This window comes from Canis lupus, chromosome 1 (genome assembly GCF_048164855.1).
Source record: "Canis lupus baileyi chromosome 1, mCanLup2.hap1, whole genome shotgun sequence".
NCBI classification, from domain to species: Eukaryota; Metazoa; Chordata; class Mammalia; order Carnivora; family Canidae; genus Canis; species Canis lupus.
The window spans coordinates 5,606,600-5,628,791 of NC_132838.1; the positions used below are offsets into that span (position 1 = coordinate 5,606,600).

At 43.2% G+C, this 22,192-nt stretch overlaps 2 long non-coding RNA genes across 2 annotated transcripts; both read left to right on the top strand.

The window, feature by feature from the left end:
- The first annotated feature begins 163 nt into the window (after window positions 1-163).
- LOC140630153 (uncharacterized) lies at window positions 164-9,374 on the top strand. Its single transcript, XR_012027960.1, has 3 exons — window positions 164-375; window positions 1,201-1,393; window positions 9,091-9,374. It is a non-coding gene; the product is annotated as an uncharacterized lncRNA (long non-coding RNA).
- LOC140630150 (uncharacterized) lies at window positions 1,572-3,951 on the top strand. Its single transcript, XR_012027958.1, has 2 exons — window positions 1,572-3,071; window positions 3,178-3,951. It is a non-coding gene; the product is annotated as an uncharacterized lncRNA (long non-coding RNA).
- Window positions 9,375-22,192: the final 12,818 nt, after the last annotated feature.

Here is a 22,192-nt window from a genome sequence, read left to right on the forward strand (position 1 = left end):
CCCCCGCCTCGCTCGGAGGGCTGGCGTCGCCCCGTCTCGCCCCGCCCCGCCTAGCAACCGCCGGGCTTGTGGGTAGAGCCGCCGTCGCCCCGCCCCGCCCGCCGCTCAGGGGTCGTGCGGAGGGCGGGACTTCCGGGCTGGGACCTTTCTCCCGCCCCCCGCTTCCGGCTGCCTGCTGAGTGTCGGCCGGCGCGGAGGGGTCTGCAGCCCCGAGGTCCCCAGGTCTCGGGCCGCTCGGGAGGGTCCGGCGGTGCCACCTGCCGCAGCTTGGCTCTGGGGTCGCGGGCCCCGAGATCGCGGGACATGGTGGCGGAGAGGCCCGTGTTGACTTCCTGCTCTAAGCTTTCGCCTGTGTGACCGCAGGGCCCAGGGCAGGTGATCCTCTCCGCGGGAATTGGGCAAAACCTGTAACCCTCCCGCATTCTTTCCTTTTTAAAAAAAATAGCAAGTTTAATGGCTTCAAAGGATGTAATTTCCCACGTGCAGTAAATACTTTGAAATAGAATGACCTCCCCTTAAATGTCACATTGTAAGGCTTTTTGCTGATCCGGTTGGAAAAGTGAGGGAATACTGGACGGTGCCCCAATTCTCCCTCCGTCAAGTCCAACTGTACCAAGAGCTTTTGCCTTGGGGGCAAATGTCTATTTTCAGTAGTCTATTATTCGTTTTTAACCATTTCCTTTTTTTCTTGTCTTTGGGTTTTTTTTTAAAAAAGCTTTGAATTGAAGTAGACGTGCCCTTGAACGTTTTGGTTTCAGGGGTACAACCTGATTCAACAACTAGCACCATAAGGAAGCCCTCGCCAGCCTGGGTGTGTTACAGTCTGTCGTACAGTCACGACAGTACTATTATTTTTTAAAGATTTTATTTATTCATGAGACACACAGAAAGAGGCAGAGACCCAGGCAGAGGGAGAAGCAGGCTCCCTGCGGGAAGCCCAACAGGAGACTCAATGCCAGGACCCCAGGATCACTCCCTGAGCCAAAGGCTGACCAACCGCTGAGCCACCCAGGCATCCCTGTTACAGTATTATTCACTATTTCCTAAGCTGCCATTTATATCCCTGTGACTTACTTATTTTTTGGAAGTTTGTACCTTTTAACCCCCTTCAGCTAATTTGTACAAGCTCCAACAACCTCCCTTTCTGTCCACCACCACTTCATTGTCAACATTTAAGACTGTTTCTCCTTTGTGTTTTAGATTCCACGTAAAGACGAAATTACAAAGTTTTTGTCTTAACCATAAAAGATCCATCCAGTTTATTGTGAATGGCAAGATTTCTTTTTTTTATATAGCTGGATAACATCCCATTGTATACATATCTCCCGGCTTCTTTATCCATCTGTGGATGGACGCTTGGCTCCTCCCGTATCATGCTGCAGTAAATAAAGGGGTATGTACATGGCCTCAGATTAGTGCTTTTGTTTTCTTTTTTTTTTATTTTTTTTATTTTTTTAAATTTTTTTTTTTATTTATTTATGATAGTCACAGAGAGAGAGAGAGAGAGAGAGGCAGAGACATAGGCAGAGGGAGAAGCAGGCTCCATGCACTGAGAGCCCGACGTGGGATTCAATCCCGGGTCTCCAGGATCGCGCCCTGGGCCAAAGGCAGGCGCCAAACCGCTGCGCCACCCAGGGATCCCTGTTTTCTTTGGGTAAATACCCAGAGGTGCAATTACTGGATAGTGTGATGCTTCTGTTTTTCATTTTTTGAGGGACCTCCATACTGTTTTCCATTTTGCACCAATTTACCAATGTCACCAATTTTTTTTTTTTTTCCCGATATAGCACCAATTTACATGCCCACATAGGTTCCTTGCTCTGCACATTCTCACCAATGCATGTTACTTCTTGGGCTTTTTATATTAACCATCAAACATTTTAATACTTCATAGTCTGTTATTGATGATCCTATCATACCTCTTTGCAAGAGGATATGTATGGAAATTTAAATTAATATGTACTTTTCTATAGCTAAATGTTCTAAGTGTTAAAGTTTTTTTTTTTTTTTCTGGATTAAGTTCTCATCATAATCATCATACGTGGTTGATGAAAACCACCTAAAGGTGGGATCCTTGGGTGGCTCAGTGGTTGAGCACCTGTCATGCCCAGGGCGTGATCCTGGAGTTCCCGGATCAAGTCCCACATAGGGCTCCCTGCATGGAGACTGCTTCTCCCTCTGCCTGTGTCTCTGCACCTCTCTCTCTCTCTTGTCTCTCATGAATAAATAAATAAAATCTTAAAAAAAAAAACCCACCTAAAGGTATTACTGTTGACCCCTGAACAACACAGGCATTAGGGGTACCAATTGCCCTTGCAATCGAAAACCCATTTGACTCCCCAGATCCTTAATTACTAATAGCCCATTGTTGACTGGAATCCTTACAGATACCGTAAATAGTTGATTAACAAATATTTTGTATGTTATATGTATTATAGTCTATAAGGTAAGAGAAAAGAAAATCTTAAAAATATAAGAGAAAATATATTTACAGAACTGTACCGTATCCAAAAAAATCCACAAATGAGTGGATATATATATATTTCAAACCCATGTTCAAGGGTCAACTATATACATTTGGCAAAGAATTTTTAGATACTGAAAGTAACTTATTGGAAATGTATCCTCTAATCATATCTATTGGGCTTTTTAAGAAATTAGTTCAGATGTCTATAAGTGAGATTATTGCTGGAATGAGGCAGGGTTCCGTGAAAAATATAGCAAGTACCAGTCCTACCTGCCCTGTGAGGGAGGACATGTGGACTTTGAGCAGCTGGAAACTGGTGCCCTTAAAACTCTGAGGCCTCCTTTAGAAGTTCTGCTGTGACTCCAGGTATCAGACTGCAGACCACTGCCTCACACCGCTGTTCAGTAAAGGAGCCGATATTTGAACCTAAGTGTGCACAGCTCAGAATCCCCAGCAGGTGGCCCTGCAATCCAAAGGATGCTTTGCGGATGGCTTTGTAGCAAGGAATCTGATCTGAGCTTCCTTTGCTAAGTAAGTTGTTCTCTCTTCTTCTCTGCTGGACTTTCTGGAAACAGGGCCACCATGAAAGAAAACGAGGAAAGAGGTATGTGGACAGTTGACCAGGGGTTGGGTGCTTCAGAAAGAGAAATGATGTGACTTATTCTGAGAATCTTGGGACTCTAAGCATTATGACTTACTCTTCATTCCAGACCCACTCATAAGAGCATTAGATCCAACTTCCAATTACCACCATTTCCAGTTCCCAGCATGAGCCAGAGCTTGATTATCCAGAATATCAGTCACTTGTGTGGAGCTAAGCTTACCTGAACACACAGCCACGGAGCACCCATCCCTCTGGAACACTGAAAATTTTCCTGGGCACAGAGGCTACTTTGGAGTATGTAACTACCCTCCAGTACCGTAGCTGCAGAGACACATGAGGGAACTATGTTAAGAAAATACCTGCCAAGTAGGACAGCAGAGAGGAGAAGCCAAAATACCAGAAGGCTAGGACCAGGATGGAGCAGCAACAAATGCTCTGCAGTGCTCTACGTTTCCTTAGCCTGAAGCAGCTGGTAAAGCCTGGCCCCCCCAGAACTGGCCTCCTCTCTTGCCCTGCTTTCATTCCCAGGGCATCAGCCAAGCCCTTTCTTCAGCCTGAAATGTTTGCATTTCCTCTGACCTGCAGGATGTTCAGGATTAGCATGTCTGTCAGGCCCCACACCCCATTGTTTGTGACAGCAACTGGGGAGCCCTGGAGACTCAAAGGACCAGGGCAAAGTTTTCGGTCTCTCAGATTTTGGCTTCTGTTTCAGTCGGTGTCTCTGATCCCAGCGCTGGGGCTCTAAGTAACCCCTGCCTATGGTTATAGTTAGATCCTGCCTTGTTGTCTTTTGGTGTCATATTCAGGCAGTATGGACAGTATGTTCTCTGTTTTACTGCAGGCATTCTTAGCCTTGTGTTTGTTTGTTTGTTTGTTTGTTTGTTTGTTTTTTAATAAAGATGGGTTTAGGCAGCTGTGTGTCTGAACAGGAGCCTTATTGTCAGTTTAATGCTAGATATTCTTTTTTAACATTTGGTGTTTCAGAGGTAAATTTTTGTTGATGCGTTCGAGCAACACACAGATCTTCGCAATGGAACACTTTTAGAAAGAATGTTCTGGAAGCCACGGTCGTGGCATGCCAACAGGAAGCTGTAACTAAACACATTGCACTTCAGTCTCAAGTACTGACAAGTCCAGTACCTGGCACACAGTAGGTGCTTATTAGGGACTTGAAGAGTGATTGGACAAATGGAGGGATAAAACTATTCTTTCCTCACGCCTGCCTTGGATTGCTCTCCAACAGTTGTACTTTATAGCTGCACTGATTTGGAAGAAAAGTTAGAACGCTCTCCCTTGCCCCCTCGCTGTCCTGCATTGTCAAGCAAAATTATATGTTTACTGGAAAGGCTTGAGACGCAAGCTCACAGTTGCTTACTCATCATCGGAGGCCAGACCTAGGAATAAATGCATAAAATCCTACGTTTGCAAGTTTTAAATATCTGTAGGCAATCTAACGCTATGGCAATTCCAGACAAGGCAAAAAGGAAGTCCAAGGTCCTCCCAACTGCCCCCCCCGCCAAGATTTCAATGCAAACCAAAATTTTGGCATATACATGGTCCTTGGACAGAAGGAGGAAAAGGCCCCTGTCTCAATTCCTTAACCGGGTTGAGTTGAGGTTTTGTTTTTTTAGTTTTTTTTTTTTTTTTAGGATTTCATTTATTTATTCATGAGAGAGAGAGGCAGAGACACAGGCAGAGGGAGAAGCAGGCTCCATGCAGGGAGCCCGATGTGGGACTCAATCCCAGGACCCCAGGATCACGCCCTGAGCCAAAGGCAGATGCTCAACCACCGAGCCACCCAGGAGTCCTCTCCTTAACAGGTTTTGAGATGCAGTTATCAGCTGGGTGTGTGACAGTATTTACATAGCTTCCAAATGGTTTTCTGTTTCCAGGTATCACTGAATTAGATCTTTAGACTTAAGTCTGAAACTAAATTGTCGTAACTTCCCTTTGGGTTTCTTGCATTAATTGAATATAGGGAAAATGCAGAAACCCTACTAGAAAGCACTGTTTCCAAACTTGCCATATTTAATAGTTCACAGAGCACATTTCCATTCCTTAGGTCATCTGATCCTCAGAGCACACTGTGAGACAGTATTTTCTCCCTCTGTGTCCCGCCACCCTTCTATTCCTTTTTCTCAATGTGATGTATCATGTGCGATGCAGGTGGAGTGGGGGTGGCAAAGAAGGCCAATGCCTTCGTCTGCAGTTGTGATGGCATCACCCTGTTTCTTAGCAAAAAACTCTAAAAGACCATGGAATCCATGAATTTTTGCCTTTAGAAAACAGCTACGTCTTATACAAAAAAGTTCACTTTGACAGAATTCCCAGTTTCTTTTTTGTTGTGGTAAGAACACTTAAGAGAAGATCTACTCTCTGAACCAATTCTTAAGTGTGCTCTACAGCTTTGCTAACTATGGGCCACGGAGCTCTAAGGCTTATTCACCTGGCATCACTGGCACTTTTAACTGCTGGGCAGTGATTTCCAGTCCCTTCCTGCAGGCCCTGGTATCTACCAACCTACCTTCCTATTTCGGTGAGTCTGACTACTTTCAGTCCCTCACGTAAGAGGGACTGGGCTGTACTTGTGCTTCTGTGTCTGGCTTATTTCCCTCAGTACAATGTCCTCCTGGTTCATCCATGTTGCCACAAACAGCAGGATTTCTTTTTTTTAAAGATTAATTAATTAATTAATTAATTAATTAGAGAGAGAGAGGGAGAGCTAGTGAGCGCATGAGCAGGAGGAGCAAAGGAGGAGGGAGAGAATCCCCAGCAGACTCCATGCTGAGCCTGGAGCCTGATGTGGGACTCGATCTCACAACCCCAAGATCATGACCTGAGCCAAAATCAAGTCGGAGGCTTAACCCACTGAGCCACCCAGGTGCCCCCAGATTCCCCCTTTTTTAATGCTGATTAATATCTCACTGCACGTATGTATCATATTCCTTTATTTATTCATCCATCAGTGGATATTTAGGTTGTTTCAAAAAACTGAAACTAGAGCTACCATAGGATCCAGTCATCCCAGTTCTGGGTATTTACCCAAAAGAATTGAAATCAGGATCTTGAAAAGATATCTGTGCTCCCCTGTTCAATGGAGCATTCTTTACAACAGCAGAGATGTGGAAACAGTCCAAAATGTATTTTAGTTACCTCAGGCATTTTTTAACTGCAGACTTCACAAAGTCCTTCTCTCTCTGTACTTGGGAGAAAAGCGTTACCTTGTCCGAGAAACATAAACTGTGGCATTGCATTTGTGAGTGTGCCTGAAAAAGTAGAGAGAGAGTCGAAGTTACACGATGACCCATCAAATGAAGGGAAAACTGAAGAGTGTTTGGAGACCTGCAAGACTCACCCCCCATGCAGGCACAGGGGTGAGGTCGGAGAACATGTGGCTCTGTCACATTCTGCCACAGTAGAAAGGTCTGGAATAAGGGACGAGGAAGACAGGTGATCAAGCTCACTTGCTGGGATTCTGCTTACACGTATACCTTTATTATGACACTGATGTGGATAAAAACTATTTTTCATTTTAGTCTTTTGCATTGATTCCACTCTACTCACCTGTATGAATCTCTAAATGCTGTAAGAATTTCAAACTGATTTTGGAGCTTTGCAACTAATAATGCTAATTGGGATTTCTCATCCTTTGTAAGGTGGCCCATTTTCAGGACTCACCTCTGAGCTGGTGATGAGCCTCCTGGGTTTATAATCCTCTCTCAGCTGCAAGAATACCACTATCTACTTCTCATTGATACTTAAGAATACCCAAATATATAAGGATTATATTTACTGATTAATCAAGAAAGAACTTTTCAATGTTTCAGCCTGTCCCCTGACTCCTCATCTTGCACTGATTATTTAAAAAGGATCCAAATGCTGAATTTAATTAAAAGCATGCAACACTTACTGCAGCTGACTTTAGATTTAAAATAAAGGGTATAAAACATAACAGAAACATGTGTGCTCAACAAAAATTATACCCACTTACTGATAACTCACAGTACGTTTCTGCCAAAACAGCTCTCACGAGTTGTATTTAGTGGTCTGTGATCTTTACATTTCTGCCTGTTTTTAAGCCAGTACAGTTTATTCTTATGATGTAAGGACGGTGAGGAGATAAAGAGTTCAGTTTTCCATTTTGTGATCAATTGACTCGTCTGTTACCTTTCCTTATCTTATTTGAGAAGGAACCCATGTATTGGGGAGACTTTAAAAATTCATCATTTGTTGACATTTCACTGGCAGTTTGAAGCTATTTTCCCGGCCTGTTTTTTATGTAAGAGGGAGGGGGAGAGAAAAAAAACAAAACAAAACCAGATCCTGTTTCGGAATATAAACAGCATTAAAACCCCTTGGCGAAGCAAAAGAAAGTTGAAACTGCTGAACATTCCAGCACATATCAAGAGTTCTGTGTGTTTTAGGTGATAGCAATCTGTCCACGGGCTGGAGGCAAAGAGCTGGGAGGGAGGCAAATGCACAATCCTGTGCGTTGTGTATTTACCGCACAAAAGTTACAAAGGCTCTGGCGACCCTGTCTTTTCTTTGGACGTAGGAAAATATCCAAACCCCAGAGAATGGCATTTGCTGTTTGCCGTCAGGTATCTGTCACCTCTGGGGCCAGGTGAGGTTTCCACGCGGGGCTCGGAGCATCCTTTTGAGCCAGTCTAGGGTAAAGCAGTGTGTTACCGCGTTACTGCTCCCTTGCCCTTTGCCTTTGGGTCTTATCTTGGGACTGTTATTTTCAAATCATTTAATAACCTGCTCGTGAGTTTCCTGGGGCCGCTAAATACCGCGTAGCAGGAGTGAACCGCCTCCTGATGGGTCTGGAGCCCAAACGTCTGAGGTGCAGGCCTTGGCAGGGATGTGAGCCCTCTGAAGGCTCCAGGGCAGGAGGCTCCCTGCCTCCTGCAGCATCTGCTGGCTCTGCGCGGTCCTGGCCTTTCCCTGGCTGTAGCCACACCACTGCGACAGGTGCCTCTGTCTCCATGTCCACCTGTGTGTCCTCTCCTCTCTCGTAAGGACGCCCCCACCCCTTCAGTCAGAACTCCTCCCAGTCTGCAAAGATCCCGTTTCCAATGAAGTCCACACCCTGCGATTCCAAGTGGACATGAATTTGGGGGACACTACGCAACCTGGTGAATGTGTGTTTTGCGGTCATTTTCTTCTTCTTCTCCTTCTTCTTCTTCTTCTTCTTCTTCTTCTTCTTCTTCTTCTTCTTCTTCTTCTTCTTCGTTTTTATTTTTTTCTTATTCTTTTTTTTTCTTTGTTTTTAAAAAAGATTTCATTTATTCATGAGAGACAGAGAGAGAGGCAGAGACATAGGCAGACGGAAACACAGGCTCCCCGTGGGATCCCAGGACCCCGGGATCACGCCAAGCTGAAGGCAGAGGCTCAACCGCTGAGCCACCCGGGTGCCCCTCGCAGTCACCTTCGTGTGCACAGTACAGACCATTCCCCAGGTCTCCCCCTCTGCCCAATGGCTCCCATCCCTCTGGCAGGTCAATTCACAGAGTCAGCCAAACAGACTCCCCGATGATCAGCGTCCAGAGCAGTTCCTGACATCTACTAGTGCTTCCAGAAGGAAGAAGAGAAAGAGAAAGAGGAAATAGGAGGACAGATAGAAGGAAAAAGTGGTGGGAGGGGAATACTAACGGAGACAAGACACTGAGGAGGGAGAGGACAAAGCAAACCCCTGGCTGTCAGGCTGCCTCATGGCGCCAAATCAGCTGCTGGCCCGAGAGTGAGAAATGGCACAACTTGTCAGCCCACAGGCTGTCTCTGGGGTCATCTCTGAGGCACAAAAGTATAGGTGGAATAGTGCCAGATGGGGCTTTCCAGGGGCCTCACTCGGGTGGAATCATGTGGGGCTTGTGCAGTGGGGCACATAGCCCACGGTTCCCATCCCCTACTGTGCGGGCAGCAGGCCAGGCACTCCTGGGAAGAGCTGTGAGTGCAGGGGAAGCTTCCTAGAACCCAGGGAGTTTTTATTCGTGATTTTGTATCTGTCTTCTTACAGGGAACTTGTAAATTCCAAATCCTTCAGGCCCCCTAAACTGGGGTCCAGCCTGGGCTCATGAAGGATGGTAGAGCTGCCCAGAACCACCAGGCAAAATGTCCAAGGCCCACCCAGCTCTGGGTCCCAGCTGCTGCCTCAGGTCATTCCAGAAGACATGTGGGCTTCATTTCAGGGGCGTCTGCTGTCTCCTTGTGATGTGTAGTGTGCTGCCTCATTTTGAAAGCCCACTTAGCTTTTCACTGTACTTCATTTTACAGAAAATAAAATTGGAGAAACCATCGGTATCCGCTATCGCAGGATTACTTGTAGCTCGGGCTCTTGGTTATCTTTGAGAACTACCTCCCCTCTTGGAAGAATCCCCTGGGCCCTGGGCAGCTTTAAAAACCAGATCATGTCCCTGAGGGTTTCTAGTGGTTCTGGTGTGACAGGTCTGGGATGCAGCCTGAGCGTCAAGATTCCTGAGGCTCCCAAGGCTCCTGGGTCGAGGGCCACTGATGTGATCCAAGTTTGCCTACCCAGTGTGCTTGTGTGCTTGGGAGGGGCTGTCCAGGGAAGATGTGAGGGGACTTCTGTGCACTTTCCAGAGGGTAATGGGCTATGAAGGAGCCAGGGGCACCTCAGGGAAGATGGGCAGCAGGAGGATCTCATCCCTGCTGCACTTCCTTCAGACCCTGAGCATGAGATGTCTGTAGAGGGATGTGGTGAGATGGGGTGTGAGCGCCTGTGTGGAGTGGAACAAGGGCTAGACTGGGGGTACTGCTTTTCTGTAGATGCTGCTGCAGATCAGGGTGGAAGCCACTCTCCTGCCTGCTCCCCAAGGCCAGTGGCACCCTGGCACCTGAGCCCCCAACATCAGCTCCTGGAGGAGACCTCGGTGTCTTCGTGATGGGCAGGGGTTTGCTGAGGGATTCTATGGGCAGCAGGTGCTGGAGCTGAGGGGTCTGGGGTGCTGCCTGCAGCCAGTGGACAGTGGGGGCCCTAGGTCACTCCATCAGAGATGTTGAAAAGCAACTGGGGGCACCATGGGGTAGGCAGATTTATAGTACTGAGCAGAGTGGGGGATTGTGCCACAATACTAAATACAAAGGGGAGCTGTGTCCGTGTTTTGTAATCCTAGTGTGCTAAGACCCAAGGCATAGGGCGACATTTCCATCTGGTGGATTTGAGAACTCCCTCAATACAAGTAAAGACAATGAGTTTCCAATTAAAGCTTTTATTGAACAGATGGGGTTCAGTTGTTACATGCTACCAGGAACACTGAACAAAGTTTTATTCCCCTTTAAAACATTTGTTTCCCGTTGGGTGAATGCAGGCAAGATAAATGAAGCATTGAGTTCAGAGACGCAATCTGTTCGTGGGTTATTTTGCAGGTTTTCAAACTGTAAACAGTTGTTGTCGCTCACAATTCAAGTGTCATTATTCATTGTGTTCTAAAAAGAAACAAAAGAAATTGGAGCCTGGTTTTATGAACGTGAGGAACTCATCCTTAAGTGAGCCTGCTGTGCTCAGGGCTCAATGCTCAGGTTTCTGAGTATGCTGGAAATCTGTAGGACACAGCTGAACACCCACTTGCATTCAGCACCCACATGCAAGGGGTGTCCTATCGGTACGGCCCATTCTCTAACTGCCTGAGATGTCTTGAGAATATTCCTACCTTCAGGTCAGTAAAAATCGTGTGTATTAGCTTCCTGTGGCTACTGTAACTAGTTAACAAAAACTTAGTGACTTAAAACAGGAGCAATTCATTCTCCTACAGGTTTCAGGTCAGAAGTCTACAATGAAGGTGTCAGCAGGATGGTTTCTTCTGAGAGCTTCTGGGGAAAATCCACATCTTTGCCTTTTCCAGCTTTTGGAGGCACCTTGTGCTCCCTTGGCTCATAGTCCCTTCTCCCTTCTCCAAGTTTCTTCCCTTAATCATACCTGCAAAGTCCCCTTTACTATATAAGGTGACATATCATAGGTTTCAGAGATTAGGATGTGGATGCCTTTTTTGTTGGGGGCTGTCATTATTCAGCTTCCCCCATGTGTCAGGTACTACTAGTGGAGGAGTCTCTTGGGAAATGAACAAACCCCAATCAAACACCCGTCTGGAAAGTCTAACTCTGCAGTGCCCCAGATGAACACTTTGGGGTCTGTGTTTCTGCATGGTGAGTTTTGACTTAGTCACAGGCTTCCTTTTCAGGTTGCTCACATCAGTAGAAATGCTCAGCCTTTCTTTCCCACCTTCCTTTTGTTGATAACTGTCTTATTTTATGTGTGTAATCAGATGTCAAATGTGACTCTTCTATAGTCTTTGCAGTTGTGACATAAACCTATAAGATGAGAACAATGCAATAGGTCCAGATATTCTAACACCCTGGTGTGGGGGCCACTGCAGCCAAGGACTTGCACAGGAGGTGTCCAAAGTAGTCCCTACCGAGATTAACCTCCTCCTTTCTCACCTCCACAGGCAAAGCCAAAGATGTTCAGAGAGATTGAAGAGGGAGTTGATGAGAAGTTCTTTAGAGTAAGTTGTTTGAGTGCTGCATATTTGTTCTCCCTTCCCCACTGAGGAGAAGAGGTGGTGCCTGACAGACCTGGAGCCACTTGGAAAGCTTGTCATGAGTCTACTGATGTAAGTGTCTGATTCATGCTGGAAAAGCTTATGGCTCAATCCCTACAGCACTGGCTGCCCTAAGCAGACTAGAGGAAGTGGCTGGAATGGAAATGATCTGCTTCCAGAGTTTCCTGTGGGCCAGATGTGGATCCTGCAGGAGGGAACCAGACTGGATCATCTTGAATGAGAATCTACCCAAAAGTAGGGTAATCCCAGAGCAAGGGCAGAGCACAAAGTGCAGACAGTCAGAGGAAGCATCAGATAATCAAGTAAGTTGTAGGTAAGAGCCCTGGGAATGTTATCTCTGAAGAGCTCATAAACGCTTCTCTTAATAAACGAAATCAGCATTTGAAATATGCCATACATAGAGAACTTCAGTGTCAAATCATAAGCATCCTCAAGAGGCTGCCATATGCATGTGAAAGTCACCCTACGGAGTTTTGCAATGCACAGTCTGTAGCACTGTTTCTCACTTCTTTTCCATCTCCTGTTCCACAACTGTAAGTTCCTGAAACACCAGCTAACAAGTGGAAGAGGAGTTTCCAGTTTCTGCTAATGTGGAGGCTGAGCATGGACTTTGGGTACTCTTTCCTTTAATGAACCTTGGATTATAGAGAGAAACATGGAATCAAAACAACAACAAATAAGCAAATGCAAATTCCCTGGGAGACCCGTGGCTGGTGTGGGAGTGGAATAGGTTGAGTGTGGTTATAGCCACAGAGGGTGGCTGGTGTTGGCCAGGGGAGAATAGGTGAAGGGAAAACCCATGTAAGCTCACTGCTCTTGCCCCAGTCATTGCCTTTGGATCATCATTGCCCAAGACTGATGATCTAGATGTCCATAGGAGTAAAATCAGGGCAAGACCAAATCCAGGCTGAGTGAGGAGTCCATGCATCTACTCATTTACTCCACAATATTTATCAGGTGTCTTCCATGTTCTAAGCACTAATCTAGACACTGGATATGGCAATGACAAAATGGAAAAAAACCCCATGTACTCATGAGTGGGAGCAGCAAGTGCAAAGATCCTTAGATGGAGATGTGTCTGGTATATCCAAAGAACAGAAAGAGGCCAGAGGAGCCACCATAAAGAGAATAAGGGAAGGAGAATTAAGAAATGGGATCAGAGAAGTGATTAAGAGCACATCATGTAGAATAAGGTAAGGCTTTAGTTTTTAATGTAAGCAAGATGGAAATCCATTGAGGGTCTTGAGCAGAGAAATATTTATCTGTTCTTGAGAATGAACTGGCAAGATGGGGGCGGGGTGAAGAGTTAGGTTGCTACAGGTAGAGGTATGGATGGAGCTTGGGGTGACAGTAGGGCAATGGTAAGTGACTGAATCTTGGATATATGTGGAGGTACAGCCAACAGGATTTGATGATGGATTAAATTTGGGGGTAAGAGACATAATTCAAAGATGACACCAAGAAATTTAGCCTAAGCAATGCAAAGAATGAAGTTGCTATTAACTGAGCTTGAGAAGTGTGCAGAAGGAATAGTTAGGGAATATTAGGAGCTCAGTTTTTGACACGTTAGGTTTGCGATGCCTATTAGTTATCTTTCTGGACACAGATAAATAGGTCAGGAGTTCATGTCACAGGCCAGGGCTGTGATAAGAAGGTAAATGATCATGAAGATGTTACCACTGTAAATGCATGTGTACCTAACAACTGAGCCCTAAAATACATGAAGTAAAAACTGACAAAATTGAAGGGAGAAACAGACAATTCAATAGTAATAGCTGAAGACTTATATCCTCCACTTTCAATAATGGATGAACAACTACATGATCAATAAAGAAATATAAGACTTGAACATCACCAAAAACCAACTACACTGAGCAGACATGTAGAAGAACACTGTCTCTAACAACAAAGAAAACATATTCTTCTCAATTACATGTGGAACCCTCTCCAAGATATAACATCTTAGACACAAAACAAGCCACAGTACATTTAAAAGGACTGAAAGCATATGAAGTATGTTATCTGATCATAGTGGAATGAAGTAAAAAAATCAATAAGTAAAAATAGTTTGGGAAACTCACAAATATTTGGAAATTAAACAACAAACTCCTTAGGGGCACTTGGTGGTTCACTCAGTTAAGGGTCTGGCTTGGGCTCAGGTCATGATCCTGGGGTCCTGTGATGGAGCCCTGCATCAGGCTCCCTGCCTAGCAGGGACTCTGCTTCTCCTTCTCCTTCTTCCACTCCCCCTGCTTGTGCTCTTTTGCTCTCTCTCTGTCTGTCAAATAAATAAATAAAATCTTTTAAAAAATTAATAAAATCAACAAACTCCTTAGTAATCAATTGGCCAAAGAAGAAATACATTGGCCAATTGGCTAAAGTTAGAATATACATTGAGATGAATTAAAACAAAACACAATATGCCAAAATTTATGAGATGCAATTAAAGTAGTGACTGGAGAGAAATTAATAGTGATAAATGCCCATATTAAAAAGGAAGAAGGATCTCAATCCATAACCTGAGATTCCACCTTCAGAGATAAGAAAAAGAAAAATCTGAAGCAAGCAGGAGAATGGAAATAATTGAGAGTAAAACATTAAAAAGAATAATTAAATAACCATAGAGAAAAATAACAAAGCCAGAAGTTGCTTCTGTGGGAAGATCAGTAAAATAAATCTTTGGCTGTACTGACCAAGATATAAAGAGCGATGATAAAAATTATTCAAATCAAGAATAAAAGAGGAGACACCACTCTTTTATGATGATGATAAGGAAATCCTATAAATAATTGTATGCCAACAAATTAGATAAACTGGATTGAATGGATAAATTCTTAGGTAGACAGAAACCAGTGAGAATGATCTGAATCTACCAATAACAAGTAAAGAGAGATTGAATTAGTAATTTATATTTTTAAAAGATTTTATTTATTTAGTCATGATAGACAGAAAGGCAGAGAGAGGCAGAGACACAGGCAGAGGGAGAAGCAGGCTCCATGCCGGGAGCCCGATGCGGAACTCGATCCCGGGACTCCAGGATCGTGCCCTGGGCCAAAGGCAGGTGCTAAACTGCTGAGCCACCCAGGAATCCCCCCTGAATTAGTAATTTAAAAACTTTCCACAAAGAAAAGCCTAGGCTCAGTTACCTTGACTGGTGAACTCAACCATACATTAAAAGAAGAGTTAATACCAATCCTTCATGGCTCTTCCAAAAAATAGAAGAGCAGGAGATACTTCCAATATCATTCTATGAAAGCAGTATTATTCTGATACCAAAACTAGACAGAGAGCACAAGAAAACTATTGACCAATATGCCTGATAGTATATTAACACAAAAATCCTCAAAAGAACAGCCAGTGGAAACTAGCAATATATAAAAACAATTATATAGCATAACTGAGTGGGATTTATCCCGGTAAGGTTGCAGGTAGTGTGAACAAGATCCTTTCAGAGACTTTATATTTATATCATATATTTGTATAAATATTTATATATTTATAGCTTTAAATAGTCTTGCATCCTTTATTTTTTTTAAAGATTTTATTTATTTATTCATAAGAGACACAGAGAGAAAGAGAGGCAGAGACACAGGCAGAGGGAGAAGCAGGCTCCATGCAGGAAGCCTGATGTGGGACTTGATCCCAGCTCTCCAGGATCACACCCTGGGCTGAAGGCAGGCACTAAACCGCTGAGCCACCCGGGCTGCCCAGTCTTGTATCTTTTAAAAAGAAGACATATCAATATCACATTAGTGAACTAAGTTTCCAATTTAAGAAGTTAGAAAAAGAACAAAGAGCTTCATAAAGTCTAAAAAAGGAGATAATGAAAAAGAGACTATATATTACCAAATTGAAAACAAAGCAATAAGAAGACTGATCAAGCTAAATGTTGGTCTTTTAAACTTCTGGGAGATTACTTAAAGAAAAGAGGAGCAGTTAAAAATAGATAATATTACAAATGAAAAAGAGGACATGAAGTAGATAGAGGAGCTATTAGAAACTTTTACTACATGTGACTCAAGAAGAAATAGAAGTCTATAAGAAATAGAAAACCCAAACAGTCCTGTAACTACTACAGAAAGTTAGGTATAATTAAAAATCTTCACACACAAAAAAAAAAAAAAAAAAAAAAAAAAATCTTCACACAAGAGAACATCAGGTCCAGAAGATTTTACACAAGTCTTCTAAATTTTCAAGAAACAGATCATTCCAATCCTATACAAACTCCTCCATAGGAAGTGCTCTTCAAATCATTCTATGCGGCCACTATAATTTTGATGCCCACACCAGAAAAAAGCAGTTTATTAAAGGAAAATGAGAGACTTATTTTACCCATGATTACAGATGAAAAGTTCTAATAAAATATTAACAAACTAAATTTGACTGTGCATAAAAAAGATAATAAGCTATGATCAAATTGGATTCAGAGGAATTCAAAGATTTTTTGATATTTGCATATCTATACTTCTGATTTACTGCATTAAGAGATCAAATGAGATAAACCATATGACCATATCAATACATGTAAGAGAAAAGCCTTTGATAAAATCAGAATCCATTGATGATTTTAAAAATGCATCTTAACTTGATAAATGATATCTGTGAAAAACAACATTTGAAGATTCAAAATAGCAAATATGTTAATTCTTCCCAAAATGATTTCCAGATTTAATACAATTCCAAATAAGATCCAAGCAGGATTACTTTGCAGATCTAATTTTAAAATTTATATGGAAAGACAAAAGAATTAAAATAGTGAAGACAAATTTAAAATTTCATGACTTATTGTAGAACAATAGTAATCATAACAATATATATTGGCAAAGGAATAAACGCACAGATCAATGGAAGGGAATAGAGTTTAGAAATGGATCCACATAAATATGACCAAGCAAATTTTTGACAATGGTAGAAAAGCAGTTCAATGGAAATTTCAAATCAAGAAGCCTTTTTCAACAAATGGAATTAGAACAATTGGATGTCCATATGCAGCAAAGGGATCTTCCTCCTCAGGCTTTATTCAAAAATTAACTTAAAAAGTGAGACCAGCTGTCTGGTAAAAACAAGCTCTTTATTGAGAGATAATATTTACATGCCACATTTCCAGTAAAGAACTTTCATCCAGAATCTGTAAAGAATTCTCCACTTCAACAGTAAGGAAGTCAAATAAAACACAGGCAAAGACTTGAACATTTTACAAAAGAGAATATGTGATGACAAATAATCACATAAAAAGATGTTCAACATCATTAGATATTAGGGAAATGCAAATTAAAACCACAGTTGCTGTCTATAAGTCTCATGTGCCCCTTCATACCAATGTTGTCTTAGATAGCAAATTCCAAGAGGGCAGGGAATTTAACCTGCCAGGAAGGCTAGAATTAAAGAATACTTACAACATCAATGCCTCATGAGGATACAGAGCAACTAGAACTCTAAGCATTGCTTGTGGGATTGTAAAATGGTACAGCCACTTTGGATGACATTTTGGCAGCTTCTAAGAAAGTTAAGTGATCCCATTGCTGGGTATGAAATTCCTAAAGAAATAAAAATGTGTGTTTACACAGAAACCTGGACACGAATATTCACAGCAGCTCAGTTCGTAATCACCCCAAACTGGAAACAACACAAACATTCTTCAACAAACGGTGGTACATTTATACAGTGGAATACAACTCCATAATAATAAAAAGGAATACATTGTTAATACATGCAAAGACTTACATGAATCTCAAAACATTATGTTGGAGTGAAGGAGACCAGTTTTAAAAATGTATGGTTCCATTTCTACAACCTTCTCAAAAAGTCCGATCTCTCACAATGAATCTATATTGTGAGATTCAGTGATTCTCAAAAGGACAAAACTTTGTGATTACCAGGGGGTGGGGTGGAGGTAGAGACGAATGTAGAAGGGCAGTTGGTGGGGCATGGATGATGGGATTATTCTGTGCATAAGGCTGCGTGAATCTATACATGTACTTAAATTCATAGCATGGAACACACTCACACGAGGCGATTCCACTGTCTTGTCTTCTCCTTTAAAAATAACACAATACAAGCTAATTATCAGTTAGGATGTGTATGGATGATTCTTATCATGCACTTTCTTAATTTATTTTTTTAATTGAAGAATAATTGACATAAATATTGTATTAGCTTCAGGTGTGTCACCTAGTGACTTGGTATTTATATACATTGCAAAATGGTCACTGCAATAAGTCTGGTTACCATCTGTCACCATCCGAAGTTGTTGCAATATTATTGACTGCATTCCCTGTGCTGTTTAAACCCTAAGTCCCTGCAAGTCCCTCATGTGAGCAGAATTTCTTACAGCTCCCAGTAACATTTGTACGATTTCTTCAGTTACACAAAGAAAACGTTTGACGAAGTCACAGGAAATAAAATAATGTGGGAACAAGACATGGATGCCTACTACTACCACTTCTGGAAAAGCCTGAAAGGAGTTTTGGGGGGTGGCGCATAAGGATTGCAAGGAAACCAAAGCACCCTGATTTGCAAGTTGGGGAGGAGGGGGACTAAGAAATAGGAAGAGGAGAGATCACAGGCCCCTCCTCCGTGCAGATGTTCTGGCCTGAGGCCGCCCTGAGCCAGGAAAGGAGAGACTTAGTGAATGAACTCTGGAGCTCTAATGTTAAACAGGACTCTTGACCACCTAGAAAGGAGGCTATTGTTTGGCACTGAAAGTGATGAAGCTGTGAGAATAGCCAAGAATGTCTGGAGCCAGGGGTATTGCTGTGAAAAAAGCAAAAAGACAACACCTGGAAATCTGTGATGTGACCCCCTGGTGAGAGGACCTTTGGGGCTCTTTATGCTGATGAGGTGCTGACCTCTGATGGGACAGGTGCAGCAAAGGGTGGGGGGCCGGGACCTGCTCTGGGATGTCCCTGTCCATTCCCTGCTTGTAGAGGAGCAGGACCCACGGGCAACTCCCCAGCTCAGAGCAGATCAAACCAGCGCCCTCCCTGCCCCCTTGGAATTTACGATCCACAACCACAGCATTTGTGAAAGGGCACGGAAGGCGCATAGACAACTCCACAACCCTTTCCCGTTACAACTGCAGTCTGCGAAGGAAGAAGGATTAAGTGCGTTTGGCAGGAGGAGTGAGTGAATAAGGGAAAAACTTAGATGATGGAATGAGGAGAGCCTGGCAGGGAGCTTGGAAAGGGAGCCTGGGGAGTGTGGGAGGAAGGCTGGCCGCCAGGGAGTTGGGTGAAGACCCTGTTGAGCTAATTGGCCTGCAGGGATGAAAGGCAACTTTTATTCCGGCTGGAATTACTTGATTACTTGCATTGACTGGCATTTGTCATACGCGATTTTCATCCTGAGTAATCCTGTGCATTGGCAGGCGTGTAAAATACAGTTTTTATAGCTTTTTAAGAAAGCACCACTGGTCTACGTTAGTAGCAATCAGAACAGCCATACCCTATGCTTTAGAGAGTCCATTTTCTGACTTCACAGAGGCAACCAGGCATTACCAGAAGGCTCTCTTTCATTATTGCTTATATTTTTCTTTACTAAACAATCCTGTGTTCTAGCAGAGACCCAAGCAGATCTCTGTACACCCATGTTCACAGCGGCATCATTCATAAGAACCGAAAGATGAAATCCCACCTGAGTGTCGATAGATGAATGGATAAGCAAAGTGTGGTCTATCCATACAACAGAATGTTCTTCAGCCTTAACAAGGAAGGGAATTCTGACATTTGCTACAAGATGGATGAATCTTAAGGACATAAGTGAAATAAGACAGACACGAAAGGGAAAAAATTGTATGATTCTATTTATGGGGTACCTCAATTAGTCAAGCTTCTAGAGACAGAATGTCAGATAGAGATTGCCAGGGGCTGGGGGAGGGGAAAGTTAGTGTTTAGCAGGGACACAGTTTCAGTTTGGGAAGACAGAAAGTTCTGGAGATGGATGGTGGGGATGGCCACACAGCAGTGTGGATGCACTTAATGCCGCTGAACTGCATGCTTAAAAATGGTTAAAATGACAAATTTTATGTTATATATTTACCATAATTTTTTTAAAAATCATGTTTTCTAATGGGAAAACACATATCTTTCAGGCACTGGTTTTATTGTTAAAAATTAGTATCACCAAAGAAAAATACATAATACCATCAATCTATTTATGAACCATTTTCATAGTTTATCCTTAACTATTTATCTCTGTTGCTTATTTATTCAGTGCCAGAATTAGCTTAAAAACTTATTAAGGTGCCTGCTGATTTAGCGAATCATCTCGTGGCTCCCTTTTCTGCCTTTTTTAAGGTTCTGTTTAGTTCTGTAAAAAATTGTAGCTAGTGGTGGGATATGAAGAAGAAACCTTAAACAATGAGAAAGTTTCTTGTTTCTGTGTCTTGTTTGTGCAAATGTATCTGCGGGGACAGTACAGAAATAATGCTGTAATTCTTTAGCCAGCTTCTGAAACTGCTTCATTTCCCTTAAGCATCTTTTGGGGTGCCGTCTCCCACAAGTTCACTGTCTATAAAGTATTCTTCCGAAGGATCTTCTGCTGATTCCCAGTCTCGAGGTGGGGTCAAGGAGAGGAGCTGTGGGACCCTTTCCCCACTGACATCTGAGGACCTGCTCAGAGCCATGGGCTGGAAGCTGAGGAATTCAAGATACACAGCACTGCTTTTCCCTCAAGAAGTCCCTCGGGGAGTGGAAGAACCAGATTTGTAGAATAGGCACACAACCAGATAGGTATCTCAGAAAGGTGTTTAGACAGTGGCAGGGTGTGGACAGGAGAGGAGGATCAGTAGGTTGAATGGATAAATAAACTGTGGTCCATCCACACAATGGAAGGATAGTGCTGAAAAAAAATCCCTGAGCTATCACGCCATGAATAGACATGATGGAACTTTAAATGCACAGTAGTACATGAAAGGAGTCAATAAGAAAAGGCTATGTACAGTATGATTCCAACTTGGGCATTCTGGAAAAAGCAAAACAATGAGGACAGTAAAAAGATCAGTGGCTGCCAGAAATTGGGGAGAGGGAGGGATGAATAGATGCAGCACAGAGGATTTTTGGGGCAGTGCAAATGCAAATGCAAATACCCTGTTCCGTATCATAATTGTAGATACAGATCATTGTTTGTCCATTTGTCCAAACCCATAGAATGTACAACACAAAGTGTGAGCCCTAATGTAAACCTTGGGTTGTGGGTGATTTTGATGTGTCCATGGAGGTCCATCCATTATTACAAACGTACCACCACTTGGGGTAGGGGCAGGTTCTTGATAATGTGTGAGATTGTGCATCCAAGAGAAACCTCTAAACCTGTCATTTTTTTCTGTGAACCTAAATCTGTTCTAAAAAATAGTCTAGTTAAAAAAAAAAATCCGGTGTTAGGTGTGAGAGAAGGGTAGGACCAAGGATCACCCTGGGTTTCTGGACTAAGAGGTAACTGGGTGGACTGTGACATCATTGGTGGATTTAAGCTCCCAGAGGAATGTCCTGACCAGAGAAGGTGGAAGTTATCTGAGCGGATCAAAGGCCGTGAGATGCTTTCTGGGGAGCGGGGCTCAGAGGGCACAACCTCTTTTATGTAATAGTGCGAAAGCCACTACTATCTTTCAGCGGAACTTGGAGACCCGGGACTAATGGGGGTGAGGGGAAGTTGGGGTGATCTGACACCCGGGCTTCTCCCTGCTGACACTTAGTGACCCTTGGTAATAAAATCTAATTCCAGGATGACCAGTATTTTCAGGATGGTTATTTGGCAAAGCAGCCGCAGCCAAGACATTTCGACTTCTCTGATTTTAACAACTCAGACTCGTCAGGGAGCTGAGAGCCTTCTCCTTTCATCTGCAGTGAAAAAGACCTACTTAATTAGGTGAGCAGTTAGAGCTGCAGACTATTTTGGGTTTGCTTTACAGAAGCACACTGCTCTCTGCAGAGTTGCATGTCATTTGCCAAAAGGGAAATAACAAATTCTGGAATGTCCCCCTTTGCTAAGGACCCCTGTGTGAGAGTCTCACTGCCAAGTAGCATGATACATTTTTTCCCTGGGACGTGCTTCCATGTGAATAGAATGGGCTCGATAGGGATCTTTCACATGTGCTCACATGAAGACAGTCTGTGTGTTAAGTGCCAGCTGGACAAAGGGTGCGGGGCAGGAGGGAGAAGGATCAGCATCTGCACGGTTACTCCCATCCCTCTTGCACTGGAGGGAAATCCCACCAAGCAGCTGTGTCTTGAGTTGAAATGAAAATATGAGAAGAGATGCCAAAAAAGGTTAGACATTTCCTAAAGTTTGTCCCAAACAATGTGGCGCAACTGTAGGTGGTTAGGGAACCCCAGAGGCTTATAAACCAAGGTGAGCCCTGTGAGGAACACCGTGATTCATTTTGTGCAAAGATTTCTGGCCAACCTTAATGAACAACAAAGACCTCAACAAAACAGCCCCGCAAAGACTGCAGCAAGTGGTTCCGGATGTATGACGTTAAAAACAGTACAGGAAATAAGGAAATAAGGCTGAGCATCTGTCCGTTTTCAGTTCACTAACCAA